Here is a 12363-nt window from a genome sequence, read left to right as displayed (position 1 = left end):
CTATACTGACTGACCGTGGGGTTTCAAATAGGGATGCCTGCCAGCCCTTCCTAGAGAAGCCAGAGACTGAAACTGGGGCCCCTTGCATGCAACATGGATGCTCTACCACTGAACTATGGCCTCTTCACAAGAGCACTCTGCTCCCCTGTGGTTTCCAGCAACTGGTATTCAGAAGCATTATGGCTTCTGACCATGAAGGCAGAGCAAAGCCATCATAGTTAGCAGCCATTAATAGCCTCATCATCATAATATTAGGAGAGAAAAGAAAACATCCATGGAATGGGGTGGGGGGGGTGAGCTTGTTAGGTGGGTGAGTCAAATGACCACAGCGCAGCACTCTAACAGATGCATACATCAGGTCAATGTGACATTTGAACATTGGAAAGAGGATTACGCATGGCTGATGAAAACATAATTACCTCGAATCTGTTGAATGCACTGCACTCTTTATTCTTGGAATTGTTTGGGTTGAGCCGCAATTAAGCCACTGGTTCAGTTAAGGTTTTATTTGGAAACTATAAACACAACCATATTTAGAAAGTCGGGACTCTACCCAGGCTGTGCCTCTTAGATTATACATATTTTAAAAATTAGATTCACATCTTACCTCAAGGTTCCTGATACCGCTTTTCCATTTTACCCTCACAATAAACCATGAGGTCGGTTAAACCGATAGGTAGTTACTGTCCGTAAGTGAACTGGGTGTCTAATCCAGGGGTGGGGAACCTCAAGCCCAGGGGCAAAGTGTGGCATCATGGTTAGATGACCTGGGAGACCAGGGTTTGAATCCTCACTGAGCCATGAAGTTCACTGAGTGACCTTGGGCCAGACACCATCTCTTAGCCTAATCTACCTCACAGGGTTGTTGTAAGGATGAAATTTTGGGGGGAGGGGAGAGAGAACCATGTACACCACCTTGAGCTCCTTGGAAGATAAAGGTGGTATATAAACGAACAACAACAACAACTGGTTCTCCAGCATCTCTATACAGCCCTCAGGACTCTCCCTAGGGTGTACATCTCCCCACTCACTTTGCTTCACCCATTTGTTGAATGCCGCTTTTGCCAGGCTGGAAGCTGTGCTGGAACAGGGATGATGTCTCTTTCTTGGCTGAGTAGAAAGAGGTGTGTGAAAGAACATCTGAACTGTGCATGGAGGCAAAGGAAAGAATTACGTCCATTGCGCTGCCTGCCTCTTCCTGCTTTTTGCCTCTGGCCACACCCACTTTTGGAAAGTTGCATACCCTACAACATTTCTCCAACGAAAATAAAAGGTAAAGGACCCCTGACGATTAAGTCCAGTTGCAGAAGACTCTGGGGTTGTGGTGCTCATCTTGCTTTACAGGCTGACGGAGCCGCCGTTTGTCCAAAGACAGTTTTTGTGGACAGCATGACTGAGCCACTTCTGGCAAAACCAGAGCAGCCCATGGAAATGCCATTTACCTTCCCACTGGAGCAGTACCTATTTATCTACTTGCACTTTTTGGTGTGCTTTCGAACTGCTAGGTTGGCGGGAGCTGGGACCAAGTAATGAGAAATCACCCCGTCACGGGGATTTGAACCGTGATCAGCAAGCCCAAGAGGCTCAGTGGTTTAGATCACAGTGCCACCTGCGTCCCAGTGAAAAAAGGGACATCTTATTCACACACACACACACACCACCCATCTGATTGGGTTGCCCCAGCCACTCTGGGCAGCTTCTAAGATATATAAAAACATAATAAAACATTAAACATTTTAAAAAACATTTATAAAACTTCCCTACACAGGGCTGCCTCCATATGTCTTCTAAAGGTTGTATAGTTACTTATTTCCTTGGCTCGAGGATCACATAACTTCATACCCTCTGATGAACATAGGGATGTCCTAAGGAAAAGTGGGACATTCTGGGATCAAATCAGAAACCAGGACAGCTTCTGTAACTCCGGGACTGTCCCTGGAAATAGGGACTCTTGGAGTGTCTGAAGTTGCCCATGAGGGGATGTGGCTCTTGAACTGAAAAAGATACCCCACCATTTACATGTCTGTGGAAGTATCTTCAACCTTTTCAGACCCAGGATCCAATTTTAACCCAAATATGTATCTGGGGACCCATGTCCTAATCTTTTACCTTATATTTGAAAGGTGGTAGTGCTCTACAGGCAGCTGGCTTCCGGCACCAGGCCAACTCTGTGTCTGCAATTGTGACATGAAGGCTGGCAACGTCAACCCTGACATGTGGGAATCTCTTGCAGATGACTGCATTGTGGAACGTAGTGAGAAGCAGCATCATTGTGCATCTGCAGCAGCCCAACTGGACACCTTCAACTGTCCCAGCTGCAACAAAACAGTCTCTCCTGTATCAGTCTCTACAGCCACAGCAGGAGCTGCAACCTTCCAACATCGTGACCTCACCCTCAAAGGCGCACTGCTCCATCATCTCCTGAGACAGACGGATGCCAACAACATTGTATTACATTGGTAGTGCTCCTGTCATGATCCACCTTGGATCAGGCTGCAACCTACTTGTGGGTCCTGACCAACCAGTTGGAAACTGGTGGCCTACAGGATTCCAACACTACGCAGAATAGGCCTTTTGCAGATACCACCCTATCAGGTGGTATGTTTTGCACTGTGTTGAAATCGAGCCTTTAGTGTAATGGCATCTACCCTTGGAACTCCCTCCCATTACAGTCTGGATAGCTCAGTTGGCTAGAGCTTGGTGCTCATAATGCCAAGGTTGCAGGTTCAATTCCCATATGGGACAATTGCATATTTCTGCATTGCAGGGGGTTGGGTGATCCTCAGGGTCCCTTCCAACTCTACAATTCTGTGGTTCTCTATCAGACAGGTAATGTCTCTGTTTCTTTTTGGCACCTGTTGAAGGCCTTTCTCTTTCAACAAGCCTTCTAAGCAGAGATTTTATTCTAGATGGTATCTGTATTGGATTTGACATCATTTTTAAATAGGAAATTATTTTATTGTAGATATGTTTTTACTGTCCTTATTCTGAAATTGCTTCAAAATGCTTCATGGGAAGAGATTCATGAAATAAATAAATAAATAAATAAATAAATGCATGTCTACTCAGAAACTGAATGGGACTTACACCCAGGTAAGTATATAGGATTGAAGGCTGAGTGGGGAGTTCAACCTTCCCCTTCTCCAGCCCTAACCCAACACTGTGTTTTCTGAATTACTGCACAAAAATGCAAATGTTTTTCTCACCCCAGTCCTGAGAATGCAAATTGGTGCTGGGAAACTGTTATTGGCTCAGTATTCTGCCCACTACCTCCCTCAGGGATAAATGCAAACTTCAATTCTTCATATTATTTTTCAGATGAAGTCCCTGGCAGAACCCTTTTTAAAAATCTGATGCTTGTTGAACAAAGTATGATGAATTCATCTTATATATTATTTATGCATGCAAAAACCACTCCAAACCAAATTGCATATTGTCTAATCTTGTCACTCCTGTTTATGATATATGTGTTATTATTCATAATGATGCAACTCCTTGACATTCCTTACCTCTTTATCCAATTCTCGGTGGCAGAATAACACAATTATAAAGTATTAGATTGTAGAGATGAATATGTATATATATATATATTTAAGGGTAGGGAATGAGATTCCAAATAGGGAAAGTTATTGCAAAACTGGTTTGAATCTGGGCTCTTCAAGCAAAACTGAAACATGACTGTAGCATGTCTTTGGCTCCAGGGCTTTTGGAATGAGTTAAGCCCCCAGATAACAGGAACTAGGCTTCTTCTGCAGGATTAGAATCATCCACATTTACAAGCCTGACATATTGCAAGCCATCAGTAGAATTCCAGGAGACAGCGTGGAACAAAGTCAAGAGGAATGCCATGGAATTAGAGTGACCCCCTGGCCCTGAGTCAGGAAGACTGTTGTCAAAGTACTAGCCAGGGTCTCCCACTACCTATCATTAGGGGATCAGTGAATCCTGCCAATTCTGTTTTCACTCATGTTCTCATTTTTTCAGCCTTATGTCCTGTTCTTCACATTTCTGAATCAGTGATGCTTTCCCCATTAAAAAAAGCTTTGTTAACATTCATCAGCATTTTATTTTTTTTAATACAATTTTGTCTTGAAGATAAGTTAAAGGTAAAGGACACCTGGATGGTTAAAAAGGTAAAGGTAAAGGGACCCCTGACCATTAGGTCCAGTCGTGGCCGACTCTGGGGTTGCGGTGCTCATCTCGCTTTATTGGCCGAGGGAGCCGGCGTACAGCTTCCAGGTCATGTGGCCAGCACGACTAAGCCGCTTCTGGTGAACAAGAGCAGCGCACGGAAACGCCCTTTACCTTCCCGCTGGAGCGGTACCTATTTATCTACTTGCACTTTGACGTGCTTTTGAACTGCTAGGTTGGCAGGAGCAGAGACCGAGCAACGGGAGCTCACCCCGTGGCGGGGATTCGAACCGCCAACCTTCTGATCAGCAAGTCCTAGGCTCTGTGGTTTAACCCACAGCGCCACCCGCGTCCCTACCTGGATGGTTAAGTCCAGTCAATTTTGACTATGAGATGTGGTGCTCATCTCGCTTTTCAGGCTGAGGGAGCTGGTGTTTGTCCACAGACAGCTTTCTGGGTCATGTGGCCAGCATGGCTAAACCGCTTCTGTTGCTTCTGCTAGGTTGGCAGAAGCCGGGACAGAGCAACAGGAGCTCACCCTGTTGCACAGATTCGAACCGCCAACCTTCCAATCAGCAAGCTCAAGAGGCTTAGTGGTTTAGACCACAGGGCCTTTACAAAACACTTTTTCCTAATATGCATTTTTTTGTGGTACTTTTACTAATATATGCATTTATACACACACCCATTGCCCTACTATATGCATTCTGGTACATATCTTTATCTTTAAGTGCTAATTCCAAATGCTAATTTATGCTTAATATAAAAGCCATTTTACTCTTTGCTGTTCACAGGTGAGACATGATTGTTTTTCACTTTTCACCATGGGGTGGGTGTGTTGTGTTGCTCTGCTAGTGATGGGAGAGAAGTTCAATTCAACTTGCAAACCTAATGAATTCACACTTTCTGCAACTGTACATGAACTGAAATGCAGCCATCCTTCAAAATTCACACTTCTCTGAATTTTGCAGTGCAGTTGTCCAGCCAAGTTGTGTGTACAAAAATGCATACGATAAGGTAAAGTCTGCATATAAATGCATGTGTGACTGGCATTAATGTAAACAAATGCATTATACTAGGAAAATTGCTTTCTAAAAATATCATTATTAGGTGAAATTCACACAAATATGCTGATGACTTTTCATGATGAGTTCTTTTAAAAACACACACACAAGGTGGTATAGAAACTAAATTTAAGACTGAAAAAAAATGGGAAACTGAGAGAAACGAAAATTGACAGATTTGCCTACCTCTATGGACTGCTTTTCAACTGGCCATTGGTGCTGCATATATTTCCCACTGTAGGCACCCCCCTCTTAGCTGGAGACCATGTACAGACCATAATATATGGGATCTCTTCCTCTGAGACAGCACCTCTCTCTCCTTCTCTCTGAGAATGACTGGCCCCTTTCCTTACTCAAGTCTATTAAATTAGACTCTGCTGTTCTATAATCCATTATCTAACTTGTAATAGTTTTACAACTATGGATTTAAACCAAGGCAGATGACTTTTGCATTGATTAGCAATTAAATACCCCTGTTGTAGAAAAAAACAAAAAGCTTTGGGATCCCTTGCAGAAGGAAGCCGTTTGCCATGGAAATGATGTCTCAGCAATATCAGTTTCTGCCCTGGTTTATGATTAGGTGGATTTTTAAAGGCTAATTAATTTTAAGAGCATATGAAGGCTGCTAGGCTACCTTCATGGGGGAATTGAGCCTTGGGGAGAAATTAATAGCTCCCAGATGGAGGCTTTTTAACCAAACACACACAGCACCGAGAGAGTTTCTGACCCATTCCAAGGTTACAGACTAGGTGTCAGAGATGTTGGAGAACTGCAACAGCAATGAAAAAGGAAGAGGAAATCACTGCACTCCGCACACTTACCTGTGGTCAAGAATGGAAATAATTCATGTGAATTCAATCAGCATTGGTTCATTTAATTGCTTTTTTTAAGTCCACAAATGAAACATAAGTATTTTTTTTACATTGCTTTAATGTTTTCTTTACATGGAAATGAATGTAAGTTATGAAAGTTATGTAAAAAGTTGCACAACACATGCAAATTATGTTACATAGCAGACAGTGATGCAAATGAATTGGTATTTGGTGGAAATCAGACTGCAGTAGAATGGAAACAGTGCTGATTGTGATGAATGCAGGTTAGACATCTCTGCCTTCTTACATAGCAAAAGGGGGCAGAGGCAACCATTCTGAAGATTAGTTTGGAGCTCAGTGGGATAGGTGTGCGCAGAGCCAAGGGTCAGAAAATCATCTGAATTTCTTCCTACTTGGCATGGGGAACCTCAGGCCCAGGGATGAAAGTGGACCTCTCTATTTGACTCTTGGAACTGTGCATAATCCATGCCTTCTCTTCCCTGGTTTTATTATTTGTTGGAAGTGCACAGTTGAGATCATTCAGTGAGCAACTGTAGTAAGAATTTACTTCTATACTATCTTGTTCTACCCAAGTGAGGGACCACCTTTTAAATAAAATGCAGAACCAAGGAAGTAAAACAAGTCCTGTTGCCCAGTTAGGGACCCAGAGTTTATGAGATACTATTGCAATAGGACAGAGCTCAATTCAATATGGTTGTTCTAGCTGAACTGCCAATTAAGAAGAAGGTCTGCCCAGAGGAAAATAAGAACAAAGCTTACATAGTAGCTCAAACACAAAGAGTTATAAAACATCAAAACATGCCTGAATGTCCTCCTACATACATCAAGAAAGGTTACAGGCCATGAGAAGTAAAACACGCATGGCTCCATACTGGTAACTTCACCCTCACAATTACCTTGGGGTTCCGCTAACTGCCTAGGCCATTTGGGTTTCATTGTTTCCTTATCAACCAGGCCTTTGACAGGGTTGTTGATATTCCTGTTCCTATGTCACTTCCCTCCATCCCTGAGCCTTCTCAGGAAGCTTCAAGGAGATTTTTGGATTTACACTCTGATGTTAACTAAAATAACATCCTTAATGACCATTGTACCACTTTCAGGGTTAGATAGAATTTCTTGTTTATGTCCTAGAGAACACAGGGGTTATAAAATATTATAAAATTTAAGCACAGCATAAAAACTATTCAGTGATGCACTCTATCTTTCTGAAGGTAAAATGCCGTTAATATTTGAAAAATTATTAAATCAAAATATGCACTCTGGATCTCTGATCTCTGATATAATAACTAATCACTCACCACCCCTCATCCACAGGGAAGACAAGCGTAAAGGCTTTAAATCAAACAAAGAGTCTAGACTGATGTTACCCTCTAGTCTTCTCTTTGTCTAATTGGCTAGATCTGCTTTCCTAAATGTCAGGCGTTGTTATGAGTTCATTCATTGGTTAAAAACATGGGAAATATGGAGCAGGCTAGTTCCTTACAAAACAAGTGATGAGAATAGAACCTGCACATTTGGCCTCATATCTCAGTTTCTACAAATACTAGAAACTTGCTTTTTAAAAAAGGAACTTGGGGTTATTGTGGGTGGGGGGGGGGACTGCCACCTATTACTTCAGATGCTAGAGAGCATTTTGTCCCCATGCTTTAGATTTGTTTTTGGTGATGGACAGGAATAGACCCGTATGTTGCTTAGAGTGCCATATGGCTAAAAAGACATTTGAGAATTTATTATACAGAAAATCCTGTTGGCAGCCCTTATCTGATGCTATTTGTGTATGCATATGACTATTAATGTGGGTTGGAAAACAGAAGGAGGACACTGTTTTCAGTGAAATGTTCTTTGCAGCCTATGTTGGTGTAACACAGAACATAATGTCATAACAGAAAGTAGATCCTCTAAATGCAGAGTCCTATCCTTACTATCATTTTTGTACCCATTCAGGTACAAAAGACTCAGCTTGATCTAATTTTTTTTTTTTTTTTAATGGGATGAGCAGTTTTGCAATGTGGAAGTTTAGGGAAAGCAATAGGCACCCATTTTATTTTTTTAATGGTTGCGGTGAAACGTCAGAAGACATACTGCAGTTGTTACCTGTTACCTGCAGGAAGCTCACCCCATCAGTGGAGACAAATCAAGCTACACATCCTATCTCCTCAAGTAATTTGAAATTTTTTTTAAAGCACACTAGCTTATGAAAAGAAAACACCAGGGAAAAGATCGTTTGCATCCTTTGGACCGGTGCAATCCGGATGCAACTGAAGTTGTGGTGTTAAAAAATACACTAAGAAGACATTGGAATCTACAATGAGGGGGCTTTACCGATGGCTTCCAGATGACCTGTTCATTGAGTATTCATACTGATCTGTTTGCAGGGAGGTTAGATGATGTTGCGTCAGACAAATGCTCTGGCTTTTTTGTTTGGGGGTGGGGAGTGAAAGCAGGTTCATTGCTCAAGAATTCCAAATCTATTTTAATTGCACAACTTTAACTTGCTGGTATGCTATTGAATCCCACCCCAAAATAGATATTCTGGGGGCAGTTTGCTGTGCATGTGGGCTGACAATCCATTGAGATGACAGGACATGATATAAATGATAATCTCTATGTTGATTTACATGGCAATCCTCACTTGCTACTGCAACCCTCAAAGGATGAGCATGCACTAGACTGCACTTCCCATACTCCAAAACCTCTGTGCATCACACAGATCAGTTCCATTGTCAACCATATCACAGTGTGTCAGGAGCAATATGCACTAGGCGGAGGCACCCCGCATTACCCCTCATGAAGAATAAGGTTATCAGTGGGTAGTACCATGACAACTATGCATGGCTCCCCCACAGGAGGGGAGAGTACAACAGCAGCACAGAGAGAGCAGCTATGAAGAACACTGCCTTTGAGAGTGAACTGGTCAGTTATAGAATCCCAAAATGTGTGGTAACTGAAAGGGTTTTGTTTTCCCCCCAGGTGAACGAAAGGAGGTGAATGGAAGGTACTTTTTTTAAATAGAAGTGCACTTGATGTTTGCTGGTGCTAGCTGAAAGGTTGCATAAGAGGTCGGGGCTCTCAGTAGTCAATGAATGAGTGGTAAGGGATTGTCCTGCTTACATTAGGATCTAGGAGACTTTTGTTTGATACAATAGGTAGGTGGTCTGATGCAAGCAATCATTCAATTGGATCAGAAGCACCAAATTTCAAGTACAATCCCTTTTGAAACAGATTTTTCCTCTAGCCACAACAAGTACAACGCAGGATGTGAGGGCAGTAATCCTCTATGACTGGCATTAAGAACCAATGGATTCTTTGGGGTTAGAGGTTGCCAACTCAACACACTCTCATTCAAGACGTCATTTGGAACCTTTTAATTCACTCCCATTGATCTTCTGCTGCTCTCTTTAAATACGTGTTACTTTAATTAGCGCTTGAGAGACTAACTAGGTGTCTACATTATTTATGCTGCAATATGATTGGGATGGGTTTTTGCCATAACATCTGATTCTTGGGAGGGAAAGGCTGGGGGGAAGAAAGAACATCTTTGCCTGAATGGTTTTTAAATGTCAAGCAGGGATTATATTTGTGAACACTGTTAAACAACTAGCTTAATGCATAAAGCTTAGCCTACAAGTTCAACCTTTCAATTAAACTTTGCTTTAATGCAATCTGCCGGTGACAGAAAAAACAAGTAACAAAACATAGAGAGAAATAAGATCACCATGACTACAAAGGAAACTTTCCAGCACAAGCCATGCTTTAGTCAATCAGGGACAGATTTTTTTCCCAAGGCTTGTGACTTATAAACAAAATTATTTTTTAAAAAAAGATCGGAAGTGCAAATAACAAACATAATATACAAACATTGTGAACCAATGGTTGCAGAAGCAGTACAATATTTGATGTGCCAGAGGTCTTGACAAAGAGGTTGTTTAGGATATCCATATCCAGTCTTTGGGCTTTGGGGGATTTTAAAAGCATTTTTATTTAAAAATCGCCCTAGATGCCATAGGTCTAGGTTTTCTTGGACATTTTGCCGATTTCATGAAAATAATAATAATAATAATAATAATAATAATAATAATAATAATAATTTATTATTTATACCCCGCCCATCTGGCCGAGTTTCCCCAGCCACTCTGGGCGGCTCCCAATCGAGTATTAAAAACAATACAGCATTAAATATTAAAAACTTCCCTAATATCTGCCCTGCCACCGTTTTGACAGTCCAATTCCCATTTGAGTGTGATCCATTTTTAAATTTACTTTTTTCAGTACGAAACAAAGCTGTCACAACTAAAACACCTCATAATGAAGCATTATATTAGGCAATCCCCACCCACCTCAACTCAGAGGGTTTTTAATGGCCAATCAAAGGTGCTTCCCATGTAGTACTTATTAATTTATTTGCGTTTGCCATCCTTTGAGTACTTCTGAGTGTAGGAGGATAAGGAGAACTTGAAATAAATAAAGGAATATTGGTATTATCAGCATAATTGAATCATTTACTGAGTGAAGCCAAGCAGTCAAATTGGTTCCTTGCAAATATCAGTAAATACATGCTGGTTTTGTGGGATAACCAGCCTATTCTGAAGCACATGAACCTGACTTTGGAGACTTTGTAAGTAAACAATTTGCAAACTTACCAAACGTGGTCTTTTCCTATGCTGAGGGAAACTTTGGAAAGAAACTTTTTAAGGAGATATTTTGGAACTCACTTTATGGAGTGTATTTTAAAGGTTTAACAACCTGTATTTCCACACTTCCGTTTGCTGCATATTTTGTGACTTTAAAATCTGTGATGGGGTTCTCTCACCAAAGAGTAGTTGCCCCAAACTTTGAGTTGGCATCCAAGAATTCTATCTCCCGCCACCCCCCATATATTGCACCAACATAATTTGAAGCTCACTTTTCAGTTGTTGTTGGGCTGGTTGGGATGATACCTTAATCTCTCCATAGACATTTTCTGAAAAGTGTGCCTAGAGCAATGGATGGTTTTATGTGTGCCATACCTTTTGAGGAGGACTAGGTACATGCCCTGGCAGTGGGTTTATATATGTATTATTATTATTATTATTATTATTATTATTATTATTATTATTCCCTGCCCTCCACCCTAAGGTTCCAGAGTGGGCTACAACATTAAAGCACAACATTAAAAACAGTTAAAACAATTTGGGTTGGGTTCCTAAAAATATAGCATTTGGATTTTTGATATCATGTACCAAAATCCTTGAGCCAGCCCTGCGAGGCATGAGTTAAATGCATGAATAAATACATAAATTCAATTGTTCCAAAAGAAGTAAACTAATTAAACGGATGGAAGGGGAAATGTGTTGAAGCCATCACATTGAGTGTATGCTCTCCTGTGCCTTCTTCTGATAATGAGTTGTTCTGTGATGCTCTAATTTGTGTCTTTGGGCCATGGGCTTGAACTCTTTCATCCATGCTCTTTCAGGAAGCGGCATTGGAGCAAAGGTCTCAGAAACAGGCACACTGACCCTACAATTTCAGGAGCACAGGCTTTTCAGCTTGATAGGCAAGCAGTTCTGTGGCCAACTCTGATGACAAAAGCAAAATCTAGCTACTAAAGCAATTAAACAAAACAAAGGACCACTTAACAGCTCCTGCATAAGAAAATAAGAGCCGTGCTGGATCAGATCAATGACCCACCTGCCTCAGCATCCCTTTCTCACAGTGGCCAACCAGATGCCTATGGAAAACCTGCAAGCAGAACAAGAGCACAACAGTACTCTTCCACCCTGCAGTTTCCAGCAGCTTTTATTTGGGCATGTTGCCTCTGACAGTAGAATATGACCATTATGGCAGATAGGTTTGGGCTGGCTGAAAGTAGACGGTGAAGTTGGTAATGCAGTGCCCCATTTGCCCTATCAGGACCAGGCTCCACTGCCTGGAAGAGACACTGGAGAGACCACTGTCAGAAAGCTTGGCGAGCCACTGCCAGTGAGTGTGGACACTGGGATAGATGGATCAATGGTCTGACTCAGTATAAGGTAGCTTCCCATGCTCCTGTTTTGCACAGTGTCAAGGATGCTCAAAGGCATGCTCTGCCTTGAGCTCAGGGGCGCCGACTTATAAAAAATATTGGGGGGGCCCATACCGGGGTCCTGCCCCGGGAAGTTTTCTAAGTTCCAATGTCAGCGGCGCCCGGCAGAGCAGCCCTCTCGGCCACGGCAGCCTGGCTCTCCCAGCCCCCGGGGGCCGCCCTCCTCCCTCGTGCACCCGCAGCGTTCCCGCCCGGGGAGGCGGCGCCCCCAAGGACTCAGGTTCGGTTGTACCTGAGAAGCCGAGCACCTTGGCTCCCAAACAAATCGGCTTCT

The 12363-nt window shown here is 42.3% G+C and overlaps 1 protein-coding gene across 3 annotated transcripts in view; it reads left to right on the top strand.

Moving 5' to 3' along the window:
- Positions 1–4054, top strand: part of LOC114589491 (syntaxin-3-like) — a 38897-nt gene extending 34843 nt beyond the window's left edge. Inside the window, exons 3-4 of one of the 3 annotated variants that reach the window (XR_013391277.1) lie at positions 1069–1273; positions 2234–4054. The gene's annotated coding sequence lies outside the window, so the exon portion shown is untranslated. Of the gene's footprint in view, positions 1–1068 lie in introns of all 3 variants that reach the window. The other 2 variants (XR_013391276.1, XR_013391275.1) reach the window with 2 other exon arrangements.
- Positions 4055–12363: the final 8309 nt, after the last annotated feature.

This window comes from Podarcis muralis, chromosome Z (genome assembly GCF_964188315.1).
Source record: "Podarcis muralis chromosome Z, rPodMur119.hap1.1, whole genome shotgun sequence".
Classification (NCBI taxonomy): domain Eukaryota; kingdom Metazoa; phylum Chordata; class Lepidosauria; order Squamata; family Lacertidae; genus Podarcis; species Podarcis muralis.
Note: the sequence above shows the minus strand (reverse complement) of the source record. Positions and strands in the feature narration are given on the sequence as shown.